We start from the raw sequence: 18636 nt of genomic DNA, 5'->3' as shown, positions 1-18636 counted from the left end.
TGTGTCGTATGCAGAAAAGGTGAATCGGAGGTGTATGAGGGGGCAGCGGGCCATAGTGTAGAACACAATCCCACAAACATATGAATATGGAAATATGCGAGAGAAATGTATAGAAACGGCACCGTCACATACCCACAGATGGGTCCTGATGGAACTGGCCATAACAAATGCAACACACCTGTATGCATAATAGCCTACCCAGCATACCCTCCACAACACACAACCTGCCACCATACCAAAACATCCACCAAATCCAGCCGTACTTGATCCACTGGTTTGTTACAGAAACAGCTACACACAGTGACCCCTACGCATCTGTAGTAGGTATTGTCACCCTATGCAGTGTCAGGATTGCAAACCATGTATCCCCTGCAGGTAAACTCCCTGCATGTTTTCATGCATCCACAAAAATCTTTGTTATCTAACTTGTTTTGGTTTTGACCAATTTTTGGGATATCCCTCACGGGATGACCAACTTGTGTAAATAGTAGAATGGGTATGACGACATGATGTCCAATCCAGTAGATATCTGGACACAAGTCAGAATGTGCAGTGGAGGTCCATGACACTGTCCAGCCCTAAGTGGGCATGCATAACCTACCACCTAGGATAAAATACCTTCCCGTGACGCACGTGTCCAAACACGAATAGGAGGGAGAATATAATGCACACATTTGCAAAGTGGAAAACAGCATGAGGGCAAGGAAGACACTACGTAAACAGGTCAACCCTGATCAAGTGTGAGGGACACTGACTGTGTGCAGTCATGACTGACTATACCTGTCAACCTGTGTGAGCAAGATATCTGGACAGAGCCGTGAATATAAGTGAGACAAAGGTCCAAAATCAGGGACAATCTGTAAACATATCTCTTAGAAACATAGAATTTGATAGAATAACAGTTTGCACATTGGCATTAATGTCTGGGGTATGAAGTCTGAAACCCAACTGTCTGTCAGCACGTTCTGACTGCAGTCTTTAATGCTGAGCTACTGCCATGCCAAAACACAACAGCGTATTACAGAGGTCCATGCCATACCACTCAACTGTCCGGATATTCGCAAAATGACTAGGGTCACCACCTGTCCCACTTTGCGAGTAACAATCCCTCTGTAGGCAGTTGTGTCCTGTGAAAAAAATCAAGACATAGCAAATGTCCTGAGAGTTTATTTCCTAATTTACTTTAATAGTCACATAAAACGGTTATTTTATATATGAATCCTCAATATGTTATGTGAAGTAGCATAAGCAATTCAAATGTTACTAGAATAAGCTATTATATGTACAAAAAAGGTTAAAGTTCAGTACTATGCACGGCTGTAGGTATGTTTTGTCCTGGAAAATCTGACATCTCTACAGAACATGTCCCACATTGGGCAGTCGAAAAGGTGACAACCCTAAGAATGACCACAGGTTCGCCCCATAGTGTTGGTGTGTGCCACCGACAATCTGCACCAGTGTGGTAAATAGCTGAGGATTGACATCACTAAATAATGAGAAATATCCTGAGTATAAGACTCAACAACCTGCAGAAAAGTCATGCTAATGCAAAACCTAACATTCTATCAACATTCTAAGCTTGTAAGAGCAATCGTTAAAATGTGTCCCTAATTGTCCCCCCCATCGTGTAGGTTTTGCGCAGGTTCAGTGCTCTAAGAGGTTGAGAGGTATGGTCCGTACATATTTACAGGAACAGCTCTTCACACTTGTGTAATGTACAACTGCATACCTGTAGTCACTTCATGTCCAAAAATAATAATCCCCGTATGACTGTATACAGTTAATAGTCAAATGTGAATGGGAACACCCTCACCGTGGAGTAAGGACTATAACAACCCCACCCATAATATGTAATGCCAACAGAATAAGCTGCTGACAGGTGCCCAAACACCTGTGTCTATAAACACAGGTAAAACTTCAAAATAGGGAGATAATCCCTGTCCATATGTTTCATCTGACATTTGACCTCGGCCAGGGAAGTTCCATTCACCAGGTGGACAAGCCTAAACCCAGATCACTACATGAACACCCTGACAATCAAAGACCTGTATATGGCTGGACTATATGCCTTGGTGTTCTGCATATCCTCGGAGTGATTAACAATGCAGCCGGAGTCCACAGCAGAAGGCAAGAGGGAATGTGTAATATGTAGTACCGCCTTTTTCCCAGCAGGAGAATGGATGCCTGTGTCGTAGGTGAAGCGGTGAGGTGTATGTTGATGTAGCTAAGTACTATGGGTATGCATATCAATGAGGGAGAACACCAATAGAATAGTGGTTCCGGTATCCGGCCAACGTGAATGCAGTCCCGGTTGACCTACAACCACTGCACATATAACGAAAGTGTAATGAAAGCGTTCGTGCAGTACACACATTTAAATATGTAAAGGTGAATGTGTGTTTCGCAGTAGTCCGTAAACTGGAATACAGATATGTAACTGTTACGGTCAGAATTATGAAAGTTCATGGAAGCACAATTATCTATGAAACACATGTAACCCACAATAAGGATATGCAAGTGCACCTGCGCATGGGGCAGCCAACGGGAGAAAACAACAAAGATCAGCTCCTAATTTGGGTGCAGAAACGGGCGATTTTCAAGGCAAGGACTATGGATTTGAGGAAGCATACAAAAATATAGACTTTGTGACTTGGTTAAACAAAACGTTCCAGGGCAACCCTGGCGAAAGTGACATGCCAAGAGCCCGGGAGCACAACAATGACTATAACTATAAGGACAAATGTAAGCTTCTTAAAAAACTTTTATCCAAATACAAGTCATTGTCTGTTGAAAATTGGTATTTTGAACTTTGTATTAAGGACAATATTGTACCGAAAGGCCTGAGGTTGAATAGGTTTCCCAACAGTGTTTATGGGGACCAGGTATTCTTTAAAGAAATTTGTAAAATTTTAAATTGTTGTGGATTGTCTATTATTAAAGCAATGACCGAGCACAATTTTAAAACTATGCAAGATATTAAGAAAGAGATTGACCAGTTACAGGCTGATATTAGTTGTGATTTGTTGTTTGCGATGGATGAGTACAAGCATATGTATTACCGAGTGCTGCATGATATTGATGTGTATATTAATTCCAATATTAAAAGGAAATTAAAAAAGCTTAATAGGGACCTAAATGAATATAATACAGGGACAGCATATATTCATGGTGAAAATCATAATTCTAATTTTAATACTAGAAATTTTAATATGCCTAGATACAGGCAACGCCCTTTTAAACTACAGGCGCAAATGGGTGATGGGGGTGTACAAACCCATGAGGTATACCATAGGGATGGATACCCGCAGGGACATCAGGGGAGGTATAATGGATATAATAGACATAATTCTAACAAGGGACATTATGAGGATAGGGGAAATAGTTTGTTAGATGATGATTTCCCCATTTTAGACGGTGAGCGAGGTGCAGGTAGAATGGGCTCACCCGAGATGGTTGATGAGGTGAGAAGGTCCGAGAGACTAAGAAATAGGAACCAGCAGTCCTATGCGCAAGTCATAAATAGGGAGAATTCTGTTGGAAGGAAAAAGGATGATGAACAGGTTTTTTAACGAATATAGACTATGACATGGAGCAGTGTGAATTAACAACAGAGGATAATTCTGATAGCGCGAAGCAGATTATTTATACGTATAATAAATTTAACATTTTTAATTACACTGGTATTGAAATCAAGCCGTGTCATTTCGAATTATTTACAAAAGGTTTTTCTTTTGTACCAGCCAAACAACCCAGTGTGGAGAAACTTATGCTTGATGTTAAATTATTTTCAAGAAAATTAAATCTCCAACATATTAATTGTGAGGCCACAAATCAGGAAAATAATAATTTTAATGGTAATAAAAATAAGTTTGTTAGACATAGCGTTTGGAATCCACCCTTACAACACGAAATTTTAAATTTTGAACAATGTGCTATGGACAGAATTAGGAGAGAATACAGGACCTATTGTTCCAAAAATAGTAATTTAAGTAAAGAAGAAGAAAAGCTTTTATATGATTTGAGCAAGAATAGGGAGCTAAGGGTGATGAAGCCTGATAAGGGAGGGGGTGTGGTTTTGATGGAAATCTGGGATTACATAAGAAAAATGAAGGAGATTTTGGACAAGGATGATAATTATTGTCTCATTTCTAAAAATGAAATCAATATACAGTATAAAAAATGGATATTATTTTAGAGGACAATTTATTGACTGGATTAATAGATATGCCATTATATAATTATTTCAATGTAAAAAAAACAGTTATACCGGGTATATTTGGAATACCTAAAGTACATAAATCCACACTGGATCCTCCACTCAGACCCATAGTTGCCTCCCATGGATCCAAAACTCAACCCATGGCAATATATGTGGATGCCATGACTAAGCCTATATACTCTAAATGGAAACATATTTTAAAGGATTCATGGGATTTTTTAAGCAAAATAGGAAAATGTAAATATTTGGAAAGCACGTTTTTCATTACTATTGATGTTAAAGAATTATTTTCTGTTATTCCTCAGGGCATTGGGATGGAGTGGTTTGAAAAGATATTGCTAGAAATGGACTGGCTCTCACCTTTGGATTTTAGAAATGTTTTATTGAATATGGAACTTGTTTTAAAATATAATTTTATATACTTCAAGGGTGATTATTATCACCAGAAGGAAGGGGTGGCCATGGGGTCAGCTTGTGCCCCAATCTTTGCAAACACTATTATGTTGTACTGGGAAAGACATTTTATTTTTAATACTGAATATAATCAGCATATAGTGGATTACCTTAGGTTTTTGGATGATATTTTCATCCTTTGGAAAGGTACAAGACAGGAAATAGAAGTGTTTGTAGAGTACATTAATAGTACAACGTCATTTTTGAAATTCACGCACAATATTGACACTGATGAGACTCATTTTTTGGATATAAGATTGATTAAGGATAAGATTAATAAATGTTACAAATCCCATATATATAGGAAGGAACACTTTTCAAATGCCTACCTGCACTACAACAGTGACCACCCCAAGCAGTTAAAGAAAAATATAGTTAAGGGTCAGATGATTAGGATGGCCAGAATGATTTCGGACAATGCTGAATTTACCAAGGAGATTACCTTCCTTGAAGGTTTGTTTAAGGAAAGAGGGTATCCGATGGAACTGGTCACCTCAGTGAAGGAGTATGTGGTTTTAGGAAGAAATACAAGAAAATATACTCCACTTTTAAATTCAGAAACTGTGGTTATTGAAAATCCTGGTGAATACGGTAACACCATGATGGCTGAAGAAATCAAGTGCACCCCATATTTAACTACAACTTATTTTTATGGTACAGGGTGGTTTAGAAGAAGTATGAATGAAATTTGGGACATGTTTAAACACGTGGCCACTAGAACTGAGGTTTTTAAGAATAATTTGAAATTTAGTTTTAGAAGAAATTTTAATATTAAGAACATAGTGGAAAGAAAAGGGGCTTATATTGATGGGGCCAGTAGGAAACACGGAACTTTCAAGTGTGGGAGGTGTGCACAATGTTCATACATCCATGAGAGTAAGGAAGTTAGTATATCCAGTATTCCCCTCAAGTTAACATCCAAGCATTATAGTAGTTGTTACACAAAAGGAGTAGTGTATTTAGTGTTCTGTAAAGAATGTGAAAGCTACTACGTTGGAAAAACGGAAAGAAAACTAAAAAACAGAATTTATGAACACATTAGAGATATCAACAGACGTAATGAGAATAATGCTTTATACAGGCATGTGATGAAATGTGAAAAAGTTGATTTCAAATTCTGGGTTCTTGAGGTGGTAGGACCATTGGAGAGAGGGGGTGATTGGGAAACCAAGGTAGAATACAGAGAAATGATTTGGCAGCTTAAATTGAATGCATGCTGTGACAAAGGTTTAAATGACCACATTTCTATTACCCCAGCACTTAAGCTATTGGCCACAGACCCCAAAATTACAAAATAACATAATGCAATTGAATATAACCATAACAATAAAGTTAAGCAAGGTATATAAACAACATAAATTCCATTTCTTCTGCCATTTTTTATTTATACAGAATTTTAACATTGATATGTATATATTTACATATTTATATATTGATATATTTACATATTTATTTATTTATTTATATATTTATATATTTATAGTTATGTTTTACATATTTACATATTTATTTGGATAATTTATATATTTAATATTTATTAATATAAATTTGCTTATGTATTTATTAATATGTTTATTGTTATGCATTCATAACTATGAGCATTATATATATGTATATACATATATATACATTTTTTGCATTCATACGCTCAACAAAATAATTGATGGCTTGGGCCACTTGCAGAATATGATGAATTTAATATTGAGCATAACAGGTTTTATTTTAACTGATTTCAACTGATCTTTACATAAACATCAATTGTTACTGTGTCCCTTACAAGTTCTTAGTTGTAGGTCCTTTATGAGTTAGTTTAGGAATGTATAGGAATTTGAACTTATCATATTAAGTTATTGTGAGACTTTGTATTTTGTGCTTGTACCTTAATGTAAACTTTATTTTAAATTTCAGCCTGTGACTGATATATATGCTTTTGGTCTTGTTGTTTTTGTTTCTGTACTTGATTTTGTTTTTTTGACTTTCATAGGATGGTTAATGTGCTTCGTTAGGAATCAATACTTTACATTATGTGTGGTGTTTTTTAAACGAACTCTACCTATTAACAATATTTTTTAGTAGCGCTATGGCTTTAAGACTGACAAACTTTTTGATTTTTTGATTTTTTAATTTTTTGATTGTTAATTAATGAGAATAGTGAGTGTATAAAAAGCACATTTGAGTTACATATATTATTCTGATGAAGTCTCCGTTGTAAGGAGACGAAAGCGCTTAATCGATCCAGGCTACTGGTTATGGACTTTGTTTTTTGTTTTTTGTCTAATGAAGTGAAATTTTGGATTAAAGTATTTGGTACCTATCGAGTGGTCTGCCTGCTTCAATAATAGAAGGATAACCTTTATTGTGCCGGAGACTTTTTTCGTTCTTATTTGTTAGTGTTTTGCTTTTGGGTTACTGATTAACAATGCAGCCGGAGTCCACAGCAGAAGGCAAGAGGGAATGTGTAATATGTAGTACCTCCTTTTTCCCAGCAGGAGAATGGATGCCTGTGTCGTAGGTGAAGCGGTGAGGTGTATGTTGATGTAGCTAAGTACTATGGGTATGCATATCAATGAGGGAGAACACCAATAGAATAGTGGTTCCGGTATCCGGCCAACGTGAATGCAGTCCCGGTTGACCTACAACCACTGCACATATAACGAAAGTGTAATGAAAGCGTTCGTGCAGTACACACATTTAAATATGTAAAGGTGAATGTGTGTTTCGCAGTAGTCCATAAACTGGAATACAGATATGTAACTGTTACGGTCAGAATTATGAAAGTTCATGGAAGCACAATTATCTATGAAACACATGTAACCCACAATAAGGATATGCAAGTGCACCTGCGCATGTGTAATCCGCTCACAGCATAGAAAATGAATGGTGTTTTCTCCACGTTCTATGTACATGGCTCATACCTGTTAAACCTGTAAGGTAGGAAACCGGACAAAGCCATGACAACAACTGGTGCAAATAGGGACAATCCCCAGATATTGCCCTAACAAACATAGAAAGTGGATAGAATAACAGATGTGTCACTAGCATGGATTCTCTGAAGGGTATGAAGTCGTAACCTGAAATGTTTGTCATTATTTACCAACGTCAGTCTTTAATGATATGCCACTAACTTGCCAGATAGACACAAGGTTATGAAAAACAGACCAAAGATAAGAGGCAAACAGCTGTACATGCAGCGGAAATCTGTACAGTTGAAAGGTATGATATGGAGATATATATACACATATATCCACAGACATAATCCAAAGCAAATTACGAGCTGAGGAATGTACAGACATATGTATATATGTACATATATAAATCTATACTCACATGATACATGAATAGATATATACACAACAAACATATGTCCCTGTACATATAACACATGTACATAAATAGGTCACGGTATAGCTAATATGGATAGACAGACAGACATGCATGAAAGGAGAATACACCGATGGTTTCCAAACCATTGCCCGGAAAGTACCAGTGTGACAGGGCCTGCAAGTTCTACACGTTAAACATGAATATAGGTGTCCTTTGCAGGACCCCAAAAATTGATCCTGTATGAAGTGCCAACCGTCACTGATGCAAAAGAAGTCACACCTGCAACTATGATATAGGTGTACATGCAACAGTAGCAGGTGCAAGGGTAATAACACATGGGTCGATTGAATGTATGATGTACAAGCTGATATCTGCAGAGTGGGGAGTGCTCGGAAGTGTCCTCACACTTTATTATCGCTCACATTAAACATGTCTAATGGGTACTGTGGAGGTGTGTCAGGTATGGGAATCATGGGTATGCAGAATTGGGCCAAGGTGTTGGTTGGCACAGATCTATTAGGTACACCCCATGGGAGTGATCAATATACCTATGTGGGTATAGCACACGTCTACATTGTCCAGAAAGGTGCAACCCAACTACTGGATATTGTGTAAACCATTGGGGGAAGACGTAGGGACCGATATCAGTGTCATGTAGGTGATTATCATGGATGGACACACGTACGACCAAGATGGTAACCATACCTGCCAGAATGTCAGAATAAGACATGGACTAAGGCATAGTACACGACAGACAAATAGGGACTATATTAAATATACCTCAAACAAAGTCAGACCGTTGATAGAATAATTGTGTAGTCAGGAATACGAATGTTATGAGAGTTAGTAATCATGAAATAGAAATGTCAGTCATGATTACCTAACTGCACAGTCCGTCATGACTTGCCAGCAATCTACCAGAAAGGCACATTATCATGACAAATGTAACAGAATCATAGGTGAAACCCCAGGGCATATACCCATAATGTGTACAGGTGAGAGGTATGAAGGTAACCCATTCTAATGAAATGTACAGAACTAGTGATACTAGGTGAACAGGTGAGAAGAAAGACATCAGGACAAATGACAAAACATGTACAAGTCATAAGCATGTTTGTCCACAAATGTGAATTACAATGTATGGCCTGTGAAAGTCAATGTGGAAGGTTAATAGACTCAAAAGACATGTGTCTCTCAGGGTGTCATGCAGTGTCACCGATACAGTGTCCAGTCTCCCATACCCGTACGTGAGCTCTGCCACTGATGGAAAGTTCAAATACCGGCGTACACATAAGGTACATAATGGAATAATTAGTTTGGATAAGCACCTGTTGGCCTGTGTGAGGAATATAACCCAGTGGGTGGGTGTGTCCTGCAATAGGAATGTAATGGTAACTGGCCTGTGATGGAGCCATGTATTGTATGTATTGGCATAAGGAAATTGATGTCCAGTATCAGAAACATACCTCGCAACTGTACGAATGTGCAGATGTATGCCTCATATGTGTGGTGTGTTCCTCTCACAATCTGTACCTGTCTGCCAAATACCTGAGAACTGACGTCATTAAATAATGATAAACATATGTGTTTAAGACCCCAAATCCTTCAGAAAGGTCATACTAATGCAAAACCTATGATACTGTCAACTATCTACGTTTGTAAGATTAATATGTAGAATCTGCCCCTATCTGTCCCCTCATCATGTTAGGCTTTGTACAGATGTTTTGCACTAGGAGGTTGATAGGTATGATCTGAAACAGATACATGTCTGAGGAAACAGCATTATCGACTGCAAGATAACTCAGAAGGTATGAAAAGCGCTGAAGTAGGAAGTTCATCCGCAGGTATGTGCTGACATGCCAAATGACACAGCAGTCTACATGATGTACCTATAGGGCTGTCACCTTTACCAATGATGACAGTGGAACATACCCACAGCCATGCATACACCACAAATAGACATAGCACACAGCAAAGCCTAGGCCATGATACATGAAGCCTCCGGCGTGTATGGATTGAGTGAGAGTACAGCAAGGAAAGATGACTGCCAGGCTATTCAGCAAACACCTGCAGGGGCGTGCAAGACCGCCTGTAACACGAACATTGCACGGACAATGTTGGGATTTGCAACATACCCCATTTGTATGTGTAAGCTATGCAAATGATGTAATGATAGGGTTGCCACCTTTCCAAATGCCCAAAGTGGGACATTTGTGCTACAAACATCAGATTTTGCAGGGCAAAACATACCCACGGCCAGTACAAAGAACAGAACTTCAGTTTTTGCCTGAATAAAAGTCTATTATTGTAGCATTTTAGTTCCTTATTCTGTTTCTTATAACATTTAGGTGTTTCAGATACAGAATAACTGTTTTATGCAACTATGACATAAAATATAGAAAATAATTTTGTCCTAAACTCTCAGGACATTTGCCACTTTTCTCACATTTTTTGCAGGACACAACTGCCCAAAGAGTGACTGTCCCTCGCAAAGTGGGACAGGTGGTAACCCTACATAATTACGCGATACATGAAACAGTAAGCTGTCCATGCAAGAGCAGAGTTATGTGCAGAAATGTACCCGGATGTTATGCGACTAACGTTTTGCACGTTGCTAAATGGAGCAATGACAGCTGCACATACAGTATGAATACAGTCGAAGAAAAATGCCAATGTCCAAGTCCAAGGCCAGTGGCGGCTTTGTCCATTGGATATCAATGAACCAGTAGTTGTCCTCCCCCGATCCCTGGTGTGGAAGTGTAGCGCAGTGCCACGAGAACGCGCTGCGCTTCAAAACAAGAGATATGGATAATATACATACAAAATGTAGGTTTAGTTAGATGTTAGTACGCCATGCAGATGAATGGCAAGCTGGAGACAACATGGCTACTGCATACTGGTACTTATGTATGGAAGCACTCTGTCAGAGATGTAACAAAGCATTTTTAGGCAATGTGAGGCAAGTGAGGCTGAGGATAGTGAATCACAACATGTCATGCCATATGGGCCAAGCCTCTACAGTGTAGTGTAGGTTAAGGGGACTATTACAGTAGAAGATAGGTGACAACATGAGTGTGTATGTACAAAACACTGTAACCTCACCGGAGCAGTGTCACATATGTGCTTTCAGTACTCAGTGGAAGAGACGTGTCATGAGCTATCCTAGGGAACGTCAGGAGACTGACGGCGTACACCATGGATAGCACCGATGTGACCTGCAAACCTGGCCACAGTGTGTCTGTGCCCGTGCGCACCAGTAAGCCCGAATAAGCATGTGTGCACGCATTTTAGCCTGTGTGCGCGTGTGGAAGAACGAGTAAGCTAGTGTATGAATGATGAAGCCCGTGTAATGTTGTGTATGCGTTTGTAAGCATGTATACATGTGTACTACACACATCACACACGTACTGCACACACAGACACACATGCTGCCAATACTACACACATCAGTGAAATGGCACATGGATGGAGACTACATCATCAGAAGTAACAGTGCTGTAAATTATGCTACAGTGATGGTCATAGCTGCAATGCATCATGCCTGCTGAAGTACACCTGGAAGTAACACGCTGTGTGTTAACAGCATGCTAACATCAATACAGTGGAATAAAGCCATCGTGTGCAGCAGCACCAGGTTAGTCAGATCCTGCATCAATGTTACACATCACAGGTGGTGGCACAGCTGACATAATATGCACAGGGTGTGGTGTTAACATGTCCAGAGCTGTCATAGAGCCATCCAATGTACACGTAGGTGTGTGTGTGCGTGAGACGGACAACGGTTATTGCATGACCCAATGGTGGTGCAATGGGTGTGTGTGTATGTGATAGCCATAGCTGTTTGTGGTAAGTGTGTGTGTCTGCATATACACAGGTACAGCATGTGTCAGCCATATATAGGAGGTTGTAGGATAGTCAAAGACTGTACCTGCCAGGCTGTAGAGATCCCCATTACTGGCCATGGACACCCCTCCATACATCCAACACAACTCAGTCCTGCACCTGTCAATGTCTACACATACAGTCCTGGGATCTGTACAACAACCTGTGGATAAACGTGCGTCTGTAATGTTAACCTGAGGTGCATAGAATTGGCAGTTACTACAGACGGATATGAGCCATACTCACACTCCAGTGTAATAACCACTGCTGACTGTTGCCGAGATCTGCATACGACCAGTCAAAGGTGCGGCACTAACATTGTTTCCAATGCCTGTGTAATACCCAGCAACACAATAACCGGTCACTACACATGTATAACCCACAATCACTACAGCACACAGTATGTGCACTATCACAGAGCCATAGCAGATGTGCATACATCCATGGTGCTCACGTACAGACAATGCAGCAGAGTCAAGAGTGATAATCCCAACATACATATCTATATACAATATACATTATATATATATATATATATATATATATATATATATATATATATATATATATATATATGTAGATAGATACATACACACACACACACACACACACATGTGGCAGGGTTGGGAGCAGAACATAAACGTAAGCACTGTACCACACGACAGCATCACGCAGTTACAAAACATGCTACCGTGATCAGTGGATCACATGATTCACACAGGCACATGTCTAGCCTGCAGACAGCAGCATCAAAGGCAAAGACGCCGCACGGATGTTATGGAGAGCGAATACTGTAAAAGCAATGTACTGTTGTCATGCAGCTGGAAACACACACACACACACACACACAAACTTGGCAGGGCTGGGAGTCGAACATACACCTAACTACCCTAACACACTACAGCATGACGCATTTACAGAACGCGCTACCGAGATTACTAAGCACAGCAGTCCCAGAGGCAGTCATCTAGGTGCGTGTCATCATCCGCAAAGGCAAAGATGTCGGTAGCAAACTGCTGTGATGTGCGGCATCTAAAAGCAAGACTGCGCCCCAAGCGGACGGGAGCATGCACGCGAACTCACACATACACACACACACACACACACACACACACACACACACACACACACACACTTGGCAGGGCGTCGAACATACACCTAACTACCCTAACACACTACAGCATGATGCATTTACAGAACGCGCTACTGAGATTACTAAGCACAGCAGTCCCAGAGGCAGTCATCTAGGTGCGTGTCATCATCCGCAAAGGCAAAGATGTCGGTAGCAAACTGCTGTGATGTGCGGCATGTAAAAGCAAGACTGCACCCCAAGCGGACGGGAGCATGCACGCGAACTCACACATACACACACACACACACACACACACACACACACACACACACACACACACACACACACACTTGGCAGGGCTGGGAGTCGAACATACACCTAACTACCCTAACACACTACAGCATGATGCATTTACAGAATGCGCTACTGAGATTACTAAGCACAGCAGTCCCAGAGGCAGTCATCTAGGTGTGTGTCATCATCCGCAAAGGCAAAGATGTCGGTAGCAAACTGCTGTGATGTGCGGCATCTAAAAGCAAGACTGCGCCCCAAGCGGACGGGATCATGCACGCGAACTCACACATACACACACACACACACACACACACACACACACACACACACACACACACACACACACACACACACACACACACTTGGCAGGGCTGGGAGTCGAACATACACCTAACTACTCTAACACACTACAGCATGATGCATTTACAGAACGCGCTACTGAGATTACTAAGCACAGCAGTCCCAGAGGCAGTCATCTAGGTGCGTGTCATCATCCGCAAAGGCAAAGACATCAGTAGCGTCTAAAAGCAACACTGTGAACCCAGGTGGACGGGAGCATGCACACAAATACACACACACACACACACACACACACACACACACACACACACACACACACACACACACACACACACACTTGGCAGGGCTGGGAGTAAAACATACACCTAACTACCCTAACACTCTACAGCATGACGCATTTACAGAACGTGCTACCGAGATTACTAAGCACAGCAGTCCCAGAGGCAGTCATCTAGGTGCATGTCATCATCTGCAAAGGCAAAGATGTTGGTAGCAAACTGCTGTGGTGTGCGGCATCTAAAAGCAAGACTGCGTCCTCAGGCGGATGGGACCATGCGCGCAAACACACACACACACACACACACACACACACACATGCACACACACACACACACACACACACACACACACACACACACACACACACACACACACACACACACACACACTTGGCAGGGCATCGAACATACACCTAACTACCCTAACACACTACAGCATGATGCATTTACAGAACGCGCTACCGAGATTACTGAACACAGCACTTCCAGAGGCATACTTCTAGGTGGGTGACATCATCCGCAAAGGCAAAGACTCCGATTGGGAATGTATGTGGTGTGAGGCATCTAAAAGCAGTACTGTGTCCCCAGGCAGCTGGGAACACACACACACACACACACACACACACACTTGACAGGGCTGGGAGTCGAACATTCACCTAACTATCTTATCACATTACAGCATTACGCATTTACAGAATGCGCTACCAAGATTACTGAGCACAGCACTCCCAGAGGCATACTTCTAGGTGGGTGACATCATCCGCAAAGGCAAGGACGCTGATAGGGAATGTATAGTGAGTGAGCAGTCTGAAAGCATATTACTGTCCTAAGGTAGACGTAGACAAACACATGGCAGTGGTGTGATCGGGGCAACCAAATATCTACGGAAAACTACAACAACACTACATAGATATGGGACGCGCCATACTGTGTGTTCATCTACACAACGGCGTACTGGGCATGCTCACACACTTAGCAGTTGCAAAGGGCCATCTTGCATGCACATGGATTCTAAACACAGAAGGGCGCAGTTTGGAATGTACTGTGTGTCCATCTACACAACAGCGTACTGGGCATGCTCACACACTTAGCAGTTGCAAAGGGCCATCTTGCATGCACACGGATTCTAAACTCGGAAGGGCACAGTATGGTATTACTGTCCCCACGTACATGAAGGCCACTCACATGTATTCACGAGTACACACTCAGGAGCTATCACAGATGTCTCAGGTGCATATCACAGAGGTACACACCACAATCTACAATGTAGCCCTCTGACATCACCATGTCATTGGACCAGCAATACACAGCCATACATTAACACAACACCGTGTGACTCATGACCAGTGCACTGTACATAGGTCTACAGCAACTGTGCAGACTACACATGTACTGACAGGGTTCCATCATGTGTTATGTATTGCAATGATACCACTGTACATAGCCAGGTTGGCTCTACACATACCAGGGGCTGTGGGTCTTACACAGCTGTAACAGATGACTGTCGCTGTACACCAAAGAATACACATGTTTGGCTATGTCATACATGTAATTGCAGTGGATATGTGCATGGACCACACACACAACACATATGTACATAGCATAGCTTTTGCTGTCCTCCGTGCAGACAAGTGGCTACAGCAATCATACACACGCAAATGGAAGGTGGGTCCATGGCTGTTGAATGCTAACAGTACATGAGGCAGCAATGTTGATCGAGGACACATTCCTTCTGTACTAGTTACCCATGACACCCATCATATCATACAACAGTCCATGTGTTATGTATGTCAACACACATGTCCATCAATTACAATGCATAGAAACATGGCTACATGACAGGCATGTAGGACCAACACATATGTACAATCTGTAGTGTGCATGAAGCTACCATGCATGTGCAGTAGCTGATGTAAGTAACTAATCTGTGCCTAACTACAACATGCAGTTGCAATGCAGCCCCATCATTGACACCTGTATATGGTGACATACTGATAGTATGGTAGAATGTACAGCAGGTATGGATGGATGTGTGTACATAAAGTGGTGATCCACCTGTGTAGATGGATGTTTGCCGGGGACGGCTCAGAGGTGTGTCACACGCCATCCTACCATTACATGTGCAAACAGTACGCTATGTTAGCATTACTTGACGGTGGAGACATTAAACCTACACAGCGGTCAGGTGTCACTGACAGTACGTCACTTGACACCTGTAACACTTACATCCTCCCGTGTGCATATAGCAGCACAATTGCTGAAGGTAGCGTTGGTGCACATAATGCGGCCAATACTGCTGCATGTCTGTCACACGTATCATCATATAGCAGGTGTATCATTCACAGTACTGCCATGTGTATTTGCTTGTGTAACCATATATGCCACATATGGTGGGGAATACATCCCAATTGTTACACACCCCTGTACACTGTTGTAGAGATCTGTGTGGAAAGCATGACGTAGGTAGGTGTGGTGTGTGTATCACACACATCAGCTATCCATATGTGTACGACATTTGTGGTCTCCACAGTGTGTGTATGTATGTAGGTATGTATGGCTGTCTGGTGCATGGAGTGAGGGTGTATACTACCATACAGAACACACAGGATCCCTAACCCCTCATGGTGATGCAGTCCACTACCCTGTTGATGCCATTGGTCTCAGCCACACTGGCTACCTGTACATGTTCTTTCTCTGTGTCACATTGTGTGAGTTCACAGTACTGTGACGGTGATGACCACATAGGCAAGGGTCCTCACCTCAACACTATGGGCTGTGCGTTATAGTGTTGTTGACCCCGAGAGTGTGAGCATGTTCCTGTAATGTGACAGGGTATTACTGCTACACAGTGAGGCCTCATGCTATCAAGTGGCCTCTAACATTATCATTGGCCAGACCACTGTGTACAACCCCTACACCATGTCAACATACCTGTGATGTGACCTGGTATGGATGTCAAGTCTCTAGCCACTGTAGCCTATTAAACTGCCCACATGCTTCTGGATCAGTATATGTGTGGACATCTGTGTTATGTTAGACTTTCCAACAGTCAGGTTGAGGCTACATCTAGCATGCTGATATTGCCATATGTGCCTGTGAGTACTCCACAGTTACACATGGGAGACTGCAAACAGTGCTACCTGTAGGCACATGCAAGTAGACCATAAGGAGGGAACCAGGGCATCATTACCAACATGCTGTTACTGTTGTTACTGAGACACATACTGTGAACATATAACAATGCATGCTAAACCTGTACTACAGGGTATGTCTGGTGCATGCCACCAGTACACAACTAATGTAATATACACGTCTCTTACTATTCACACACAACTAATGTAATATACACTTCTCTCACTATTCTTACACAACTAATGTAATATACACTGCTCACTATTCTGTACACCCTGTGCATCAGACCATTTGGGCATGTCCCTGCACCAATGGTGTGGATGACAGGGATGCGGCACAGGCTTCATCATATGCACAGGGTGATAATGTTTGCCAGGGGCATAGGCTGCATCAATGGATGACATCTTGTGTGTGGGTAAGGACCAGTGATATGATTGGACATGTTTGTTCAGTATGCATGTGGGTGTTGTGGTGCCCTACAGATGTCTTTGCTGTGTGCGTGTATGTATGCACACAGTTCTGCCTTTTGTGAGGCCTACACAGGTATTATTGACAGCTCCAGATTGTACAGACCAGGTTTGTACAGCTCACTGTGTCCAGCCCCAGCCACATGATCTGTGCCTGCCAGGGGTTGCACGGGCCCTACCAGGCATAGGTACAGCTTGGCTACTGTCCGACAACACATGTCCACTGGAACCATGTCCCCACTGGGAACGTCCAGGGCCACGTCCACATGGCCTGCTGTGTCCTGGTGTGGATAGCGCAGCACCAGCTGCACTGCTACTGCTACCAGCACTATGGGAGTGGGCGTGTGAGGTGGCACGCTCACGTTGACCTGCACTAGGTGGTGTAGCTGGCCTATGTCCATGTGGCCTATGCCTCACTCCTACCTGATGTTCCAGCACAGACAGCTCACGCTCGCGGATTGCCATGTCACTGTCAAGGATCCCGACCATGTCAGCCAATCGCCTGTCCAGAACATCAGCAATCTGCTGTTGAGCATTTGCCAATGCCTGGATGTTGTCATTTAGCGTATGGATAGCAGCCCTCTGCAGCCTCTGCCCTTCTCTGTTCTGCCATTCAGCACGTGCCTGTGCCGCCATTACAATCTGGAACATGCGTCTGGTGATACCAGCTGATGCGCTCTGTCCTGCAGGTGCATGTCTGCCAGAGATCCTGCTACGAGCAGCACCGGCCACATGCCTGTGTGGCACATCTGTAGTCATTACACTGACACCATGGTGTGTAGACACACCTTCTGTAGCCACCACACATTCCTGTTCCACGCTAACAGAAGCTGGCTGTCCTTCCTCTATGGCCACTGGTGATGCGGTATGTGTTGGCAGCAGAACTGTGTGCAGAGATGAGGGGGACATAGCTGGGATGGCAACCATTGGCACAAATTCAGCCCCTAACAACCCTGCCTGTACCTCATGCATATGTTCATCACTTTTAGTATCTGTGGGGACACTAACATCAGATGGACCACAGGAGGGTAACTCACCTACATCACCTGTGAATGCAAAGAAAGACTCTAAATTACAATAGACACACACACAGACACACACACACACACACACACAGAAACACACACACACACACACACACACACACACACACACACACACAGAATCACACACACACACACACACACACACACACACACACACACACACACACAC

Source organism: Protopterus annectens, chromosome 1.part0 (genome assembly GCF_019279795.1).
Source record: "Protopterus annectens isolate FY-2018-M chromosome 1.part0, PAN1.0, whole genome shotgun sequence".
NCBI lineage: Eukaryota > Metazoa > Chordata > Ceratodontiformes > Protopteridae > Protopterus > Protopterus annectens.
Note: the sequence above shows the minus strand (reverse complement) of the source record.